At 31.6% G+C, this 7,290-nt stretch overlaps 1 pseudogene; it reads right to left on the reverse strand.

Moving 5' to 3' along the window:
• Positions 1-330: 330 nt before the first annotated feature.
• LOC138339373 (uncharacterized) lies at positions 331-6,611 on the reverse strand (annotated as a pseudogene).
• Positions 6,612-7,290: the final 679 nt, after the last annotated feature.

Below are 7,290 nucleotides of genomic sequence, written 5' to 3' on the forward strand. Positions count from 1 at the left end.
CTAATGTAGGTCATAGGGTCTATCCCTTGCATAATCATCATCATCATAGATAAATAAGAAATGTATTAGTATAATTTTTTTAGTGCAATTCACATAAGTCATGTTAGAACATTTACATAATCATATAACGAATAGTCACATTGTTAAGTTGTCAGCATCCATATATAATTTACATCTAAATCAACATCTCACAAACAGTATTCAATACAGTTTAATTTAACATCATTCCAGCCCTATCATTCTTAGTACAAAGTATTCTCAAATACAATATCATCACTTACTCACAATTTACCACAATTGAAGTAAAGAATAGGCATCAGAAGACTTACCAAGTGGAAGCGGGAAAGAGGAAATATTGTAGAGAGAAGAGGATGGTGGAAGTTTGATTGGAAGATTGATGATTTTATTTATGAGGGGAAACTCTGTATTTATACACATACATAATGACCTTTCATCTTTACTAAAAGACGATTGGCCTTTACTATTTACATAGTTACTTGACCCTTACTATTTACACAGTAACTTGACTCTTACTATTTATGATGAGGACCTACTGACACTATTTACTTTACGACTTTTTACAAGAAGAAAAAATAAACTTTGGCCAAATGGCCGACAATGACTATGACTAATTTTGTACATATATTTTTATGCCTATTTTGCCTTATCTTCTTCTTCTCAGCTTACTCCAGTTGTACGTCTGGAATTATGTCATCACCTTGGTTGCACTTGGAACATATATGGTCTGAATATTTGTGACCAATTAGCTTGCAATATCTTGTCATTAGTTCTTCGGAGATGAATCCTTGTTTTATCGCTCTAGTTGTTGGAGTAGCTTCTGGTTTTAATAAGGATAAAATCCATTTCTGGACCTCCTCCATATCTGTTTGTCTTATCTCTCGTGAATTGGCATATACCATTAAATGATCTCTTGAATAATAGCTCCATATAGCATTTCCTTGTAGATAGTTGTTTGCTAATTCTTGTATGATAGTTGATAACCCAATTATTCTTTTATTTGCATAAAAACTGGATATCTCAACTTTTGGTATCTCTGGCTGTTGCCCTATGTCTTCCGGTATTATCATTTCTCACGTTAATCCAATTTTCACTATCTGGATTATTGGTTTTATCTCATCATAAAGTATCTCAGCTGGTGCCGTATAAAATTTTATAAAAAATAAATTTCCTTTTGTAATTCTTTTGTATGTTAAAAAGGCTTTGTGGATCTCCGGAATTCCACTTATCTCTGTACCATCATATGTATATACAGTATTAAGTAATCCATAACTGTAACAGGTTTTAACTAAGTTTGGGTTGGTTTTAGGTTGTGCAATTATCTTGTTATAGCCTTGTAATTTTTGGGTTAAATAATCTTGGGTTTTTTCTGTAGTTGTGGTAGGTTTGGGTTTGAGATTTAAAAAAGTCTGAATTTTGTATAGGTTTTCAATGTAAGTTTGGGATATATGGTTATATTTTCTTTTCTTTGTGTAGGCTGGCTGCATATGTAGATATTTTTGGTGCTGGGGTATCTACTATCTGTGCCTTTGGAATAAATGGTTTCATAAATAAGCTGTTTAAGTTTATATTTTTTGATGTAGTTTTTTCCATAGCTGTTGTACTTGTACCTGCAACATTAGCAATGTTAATGTTATGGGTTTTAAGGAATTTCCCAACATCTCCTTCTAGTTCTGGAATTTTTGCGTCTTCCGATCGACGTAACTCTGCATGTTGGCGTAGCTCCGCATATTTATAGTCATGCTGCTGACTATTAGCTTTTAGATTTTGTAACTATTTTCCCATACTATCCACCTTCGTAGAAAGTGTAGTAATGGCTTTGAGTACTTCTTCTATTGTATCTGGTTCAGTTTGAGTTCCTTTTTCTTGATAGGTAGTCTACAACAAGATTTTCATCAGTTTTTATAATTTCAATTGTAAATGTAAAATTTAATATATTCAATACTAATCTCCTTATTTCTTTCATTGTAACTGAATCATCTAACTTTTTTGTTATCCACCATTTTACCTGTGTGTTAGCTGTTCTTACAATAAATTTATTGTAAACTATATATGGTTCAAATGCTAATAAACATTTATATAATGCAAATAATTCCTTTCTATTTATTTTCCATTTTGCTTATGCCTCAGTATATGATCCTGAGCAATACCTGCAATGGTGTTCTACCTTTTCTTTGTCATATTTATATTTTAGTACTCCTCCATAACTGTGGTCACTTGAATCTGTTTCAATTATATATTTGAATGTTCTACTTTCATCAGGAAAATATAATTTTGGTAATTTTTTGCATAATTTTTTAATATTTTTTATGTGTTCTTTATCTTTGTTGTCAAAATGATATTCAACATCTTTTTTGAGTTTTTTGTATAATGGTTTTAAATGTTCTGCTAATTTTGGTATATATTCCCTTACTTGATTTACTAATCCTAAGAATGATTGTAATTTCTTTTTTGTATCTATATTTTCATGAATAGTAATTATTTTTTGTACTATGTGAGTTTGCATTTTTATTCCATTTTTATCTATTTGTATTCCTAGAAATTCTATCTGTGGTTTCATAATTTCTGCTTTACTTTTACTTAAACTTATACCTTAGTGTTTGATTATATTTATAAATTTTTCTAATAATCTTATATGTTCATCTTGTGTTTTGGAATATAATAATATATCATCTATATATATAACACAATTTTCTAGCTGGATAAAACAGTTATCCATAAAATGTTGATATCTACCTGGTGCATTTTTATATCCAAATGGTAATACATTCCATTCATAGAATCCTTGCGGTACTGTGAATGCTGTTAATTGTTTAGATTCTTCTTCTACTTTAGATGATAAAATACCGATTTACAGTCAAATTTGCTAAAATAGTTGTATCCTTTTATTTGTCTTATTTTAAGTATTTTATTAGGTATTGGATAGTTATATTTTTTAGTTTTGGCATTTAAATTTCTGTAGTCTATAACCATTCTACTTTTGCCTCTTTTTTGTTCACTGTGTTTTATCACTATAAATGGTGGGCTTGTATGTTTACTATTACTTTCTTGTATATAATTTTTTTCCAGTAATTCATTTATATGTATTTTAAATTCTTGTAAATCATCAAAGTTATATTTTAATGGTTTTTGTGTTATTATACTATTTTAATCTATTAGTTCAAGTTTTACTTTTGTTTTATGTTTTTCCCATCCTTGTAATGGGTTGTCACGACCCAAAATTGGGCGTGATGGCACTCGTCTTATCCCACCAAGACAAGTCAGCCTAAAACTCAACCATTACAATAAAGTGCGGAAATAAAATATAAGTAACTTAATAAAACCCCCAAAACCTGGTAGTCACGTGTACAAGCCTCTAAAGTATTACAATTGATTCAAAAGAAAAAAACTCAAGTCTCAAATGAACTTGTTTCTAGAATAGAACAAGATCATAATTAAGGAGAAGAAAGTCTGCTGCGATTGAAATAGCTACCTCACAAATCTCCAAGAAGCCTGGGAAAAGAATAGAATAACAAGTACAACAAAACTCCAGGCTCATAACCTACAAAAAAAAATTTTAAAAGCAAGGGGTGAGTAACAAACCACACGGTACTCAGCAAGTAAACCTCTAAACACAGGCTAAGGGGATGAAATACGGGTACTCCTACCACCCCCAACCGAACCTCCACAACTACAACCTGCATTAAAATCAACCCAACCTAACAGCTCACAGTTTACATAGCACGTAGCTCAACAACAACACTTAGACAAATTACATATCCTCAACAACAACACTTTAACAAATTACATATCCTCAACAATAATACTTCAACAAATTATATATCCGCAATAACAAGCTCAATAATGATCAATCACAAGTTCCGCAGAAAGGCAATCAAAAGATCAGCAAAATACGATATCAAGTTCACTAATGGTAAGTATGTGCAATGCAATGGAATGCAATGTAAAGTATAATGATGCATGTCTGACCTAGTGATACACACCCGCTGTCTCTCAGTCCGGGATCCACGGGGGACATATCTGTCCATGTATCTGTCGCGGCGCACGACACGACCCTCGATATAGTAACCATCGCAGCGCGCGATACGTCCCTCGAAATATAGTATCCATCGTGGCGCGCAATACGTCTCTCGAAATGGTACATCCTCTTAAGTACTCATTCTTTTTCAATGCACATAACACTTGTGACAACCAATGCGTCATAATAATGCAGATGACAAGTTCACACAAATAATGAGGAGATGACCACTTTCATAACATCGCACACTTCACAACCACACAAACATGAAGTCACATCAACAATGATTCAACAAGCCTTCAACCCTTTCTCAACACATCACAGATAAACAATTGATCACATTGCCTTTTATTATCCCTTCTTTTTCATCATTAGAATTAATCAATGTGGACAAGTCAACCCATCACCAATCCCGTTACTCCCAACATATACCACAAGGACATACACGCATTTCATACACTTAACAAGAGTTTAGAAATCCACTTGCCTCAATTTATCGAACAATCACTTCGGGATTTTAGCCTTCCTCCTATGTTGTACTTTCAAATCAATACAATCTATTCAAATCAATAACCACAATAAGAGTTCAAATCTTACAACACTCATATTACTATTTGTTTAACTTTGACCCAACAATTTATCCAAATTTATAATAAAGTTTCTCAATCTTGATTCTAACTAATAAGTCAAATCTCCTATTTCTTAAATTTCAAGTCAAGAGTTAAGTCATAATTTCTCCAAACACTACAACCCTAATAGTTTCCATATAATATAATTGTCCAATTATTATCCCAAAATGGCTATTGACGGTATATCAAAATTCCATAGGAAATCTTGACATACTTTCAAAGGGAACACCATCAATAATTTCTAAAAAAAAAACCCAATTACATATCTATAACTAGTTATGACACTATCACTTTGACAAATTTCATAATAATTATAAGAAGATTTAAAGAAAATTAAACCCCAACAAATTTTCAGAATCTATATGTCACACATTAAATTCCTATAGATTTAGTACCCACCCATTACCATTAACTTTCAAAACAAACTCACAAATCCTTTTTTTCTTTACAAACCTACAGTAACCCACTTCAATTTCCTACCTAACTCTTAACGAATTAAAAGTATTAATCATCATAAAACTTATCTTTTATACATGTATTGTTTCATCCACCAACAATAATAATTCATTTAATACCCTCTAGTCCATAATTATATGTAAATAACATGTGCACATGTACACGAAATCAAAAACTAGTTTCACGTATTAGTGTAAATTATACACGTTTTAACTTAGAAATCTACTCCTAATTACATTAAAAACATAATCAAAAGGATGAAAATAATTACCTTGACGCCTTGAGATAAAAATATTGATTTTTCTCCTCTCTTTTTTTTTCTTTTCTTTTCTCCCTTTCTTTTTTTTCTGCGTATTCTTTCTGTTTTTTTTCTTCGTTTGAGCCGTCACAGGCTTTTAAAAAGTTAGGGCACTTTGCCCCTTTTCTTTTTATATTATTTTATTTATTCATTGAATTAATTTCCTTTTTCTTTTCTTTTCTTTTTTCCATTACTATTAGCAACAAAATAATCTTTTATTAAATCTAAAAATCATGTCAGTCATTCTTATAAGTCATATAAATTAAATATAAAATCTACTAAAAAGGTCAATATAAAAATAATGGTTGAAATTTCTAAAATGACTAAGAGGATCATTACATTATCCACCACTAAAAATCATGTTCGTCCTCGAACATAAAGTAGGAGAAGGAAGAATAACTAATACGACCAAAAACATTAGGTATGATTTTCAAAGTCGTGTTCATCTCTCCAAGTGATCAATTCATCTTTAGCACATTTCATTAAATATCAACTACCAAGTACTGAAGTTTTGAATAAAACTTCAGAAGATTTACATATCACGCCATAAACCAACCAATGAACCCAATCTAAACTGAAACCCACTGGAACATAACACAATCATCACAACAAATCTTTTCTTACATAACAAGGATAACGTTCTGAATCCATACCCACTACAATCTGAAGTGAACCTAGATTAACGATCACATACACCTATTACACAAACCATCATAGACCTTATCATGATGACATAAGAGGATCGGTACATCCGATCCACCACTAGGAATTCACCCATAGATGTAAAAAAATGTGGGCATATGCAATGAATCATACTCCAAATCATGTCCGAAACGAAGTAGGTGGTCAACTTAAGAATATACGGAATCAAGGTCGAATAACACTAGATACTTTCTCCATAATTCCCATATCAATATTTTCATTCATCTTATTACATCCCTCAATTTATTTATTTATTTAATTTTATTTAATTTTTTCCCACCCAAAATCAACTAGTCTGATCTCCATTACAATTTTACACATGCTGGATTTGCCTAACCCTGCATACTTCTCACAGTACTCCATCAAAGCCAACACTATTAATATTAACAAATATCATAACCACACAAACCATTTACCTTACTTTCACACCGTCATTACGTATCACGTTCTCCTTAGCAAGCACATTGTAGTCTCCAAGACTTTGAACCATGGTTTCTTATCTTTCCATTTAAGCGTCTCATAATAGATATAAGTCACACCCAAGACCGATAACACTAATTTCAAATCTATATTTCTCCTTTAGGGTAAAATAATTAAGTCACACTTAATGTCAACTTCACCTAAACTTTCACATACCATTTTCAACCACCATCTGTACCATCATTTACCTCATGCGATAACTCAAACAAACCCTTGATCACTCCAATATTTATGTATACTATAATCTCATAACCTCTACTCACCATAAAATGCCTATGTAACACATTATAACAATCAATTTTGTCTCGTCAACAAAATAATTTTAATCCCCTCCAATCCCCATTAATCATGTAAAACTGTAGGTCCACACTAATTAACATCCATTTGTTACTTAATCACATTCTGAATAATCTAGCTCGACATAACCATGTATAATCTTCCTTACGTCATTTATTGTAATCCCATCAAAACTTAATATTTAGACAAGTTAATAATAAACCCATAGTAAATAGGTGCCGAACTAGTTCACATCTCATAGTCATATCTAAACTCAAAGGCGAAATCAGTACAACCATCACCCCCGAATCCAATGTTTGTACGAGAGGTCTTATTGTTCCTTTGCCTTTCTTAAAATCTTTCCACGACGGAAATTTCAAATAACTTGAACTCTTCAATACACCATAATTTTT

The sequence above is a fragment of the Solanum lycopersicum genome, chromosome 11 (genome assembly GCF_036512215.1).
Source record: "Solanum lycopersicum chromosome 11, SLM_r2.1".
NCBI classification, from domain to species: Eukaryota; Viridiplantae; Streptophyta; class Magnoliopsida; order Solanales; family Solanaceae; genus Solanum; species Solanum lycopersicum.